We start from the raw sequence: 2080 nt of genomic DNA, 5'->3' as shown, positions 1-2080 counted from the left end.
CTGTCTGTCTCTCAAAAAAAAAGCAATTAAGAAATGTCCTCAGGTAAGGATAAAAAATAAATATATTTATGGAGATTGTTGGAGTAAACAAGACCCAACAATATGTTGTCTACAAGAAAACCAATTTAATATAAGGACACAAACACTAAAAGGAAAGGGATGAAGAAAGATATACCATGCTAAAATGACTTAAAATTTGGGGTGACTATAACTTCAGACAAGCAGATTTCACAGCAAGGAAATTATCAAGGATAAAGAGCATTATATAAAGACTAAGGGACTGAATCTCCAGGAAGACATTCTACTTCATTCAGCAACACCCCCTCCCCCGCATCAATCACCACACTGTTGTCCATGTCCACTGAGTCCTTTTTCCTTTTTGCTCAATCCCTTCACCCCTAACTTCCCTCTGCCACTAGATGTCATCCTGCTCTCCATCTATGAGTCTGTCCCCATTTTCCTTGTTAGTTCAATTTGTTCATTAGATGCCACATATGAGTAAGACTGTATGGTATTCGTCTTTTTCTGGCTGGCTTATTTCACTTAGCATCATGTTCTTTAGGTCCATCCATACTGTCGTAAAGAATAAAATTTCCCTGGCTGGCGTAGCTCAGTGGATTGAGCACGAGCCTGCGAACCAGAGGATTGCGGTTTGATTCCCAGTCAGGGCACATGCCTGGGTTGCAGGCTGGTTCCCTGCAGGCCAACTCCCAGCAGGGGATGCACGAAAGGCAACCATACATTGATGTTTCTCTCCCTCTCTCCTTCCCCTCTAAAGATACATAAATAAATAAATAAATAATCTAAAAAAATTTAAAAAAAAAAAAGAATAAAATTTTGCCCTGGCTGGTGTAGCTCAGTGGATTGAGCACGGGCCTGTGACTCAGACGATCGCGGTTCGATTCTCAGTCAGGGCACATGCCTGGGTTGCAGGCCAGTTCCCTGCAGGCCAATTCCCAGCAGGGGACGCACGAAAGGCAACCATACATTGTTGTTTCTCTCCCTCTCTCCTTCCCTTCCCCTCTAAAGATAAATAAATAAAATCTTAAAAAAAAAAAGAATAAAATTTTATTTTTTGTGGTGGGAATGCAGACTGATGCAGCCACTGTGGAAAGCAGTATGGAGAAACCTCAAAAAATTAAAAATGCATCTGCCTTTCAACCCAGCAACCCCACTTCTGGGAATTTACCCAAAGGAACCCAAAACACTAATTCAAAAGGACATAAGCTCCCCTATGTTCACTGCACCTCTATTTACAATCTCTGAGATATGGAAGCAGTCCAAGTGTATCAATAGATGAGTGTATAAAACAACTATGGGATATTTACACAATGAAATACTTACTCGGTCATAAAAAAAATAGATGTTGTGCCCTGGCTAGTATAGCTCAGTGGATTGAGCGCGGGCCTGTGAACCAAAGAATCGCAGTTCGATTCCCTGTCAGGGCACATGCCTGGGTTGCAGGCCAGTTCCCAGCGGGGGATGCACAAGAGGCAATCATACACTGATACTTCTCTCCTTCTCTCCTTCCCTTCCCCTCTAAAGATAAATAAATAAAATCTTTAAAAAAAATAGATGTTGCAATTTTTTACAAATTGATGGCAAGACCCTGTAATAGGACAGGCCATTGTTGCCAGAGCTACTTTGCCTGCATAAAGCATGACTGACTCTTATTTTATGAGCCTCTGTCCTCAGAACTAGAAAATTACTTACTGGAAGCGCCCTGAAGGTGCAGAGGCTCCAGGAATTTACCAAACAGGACATGCCAGACCAGCACCCAAAGAGAACATCAAAACAAACTGCGGCAAGACCAACTGAAGCATTCTGCCCTGCAACCACCCCAATCACGTAATAAACGGTCAAAGCCCCCACCCCTCAGGGCTGGTGTATCTCTCCACACCAAGCCCCTCACCCCTCATGGGGAGTGAATAAAAAACTTTACTCTCTGCATGTTCTTCTCTTTGTGGATTCTTTCACAGCCCTAGTCTCCAACCACCCCAAAACCCTCCGCCAGCAAAAAAGTTAAAACTCACTTCATTCTGGTCATCTGGAACCCAAGACTGCAATGTCTCCAAGGTAT

This window comes from Sturnira hondurensis, unplaced genomic scaffold, assembly GCF_014824575.4.
Source record: "Sturnira hondurensis isolate 20B ecotype Veracruz unplaced genomic scaffold, ASM1482457v3 Scaffold0007187, whole genome shotgun sequence".
NCBI lineage: Eukaryota > Metazoa > Chordata > Mammalia > Chiroptera > Phyllostomidae > Sturnira > Sturnira hondurensis.
The sequence above is the reverse complement of the archived record's forward strand: the minus strand, read 5'-3'. Positions refer to the sequence as shown.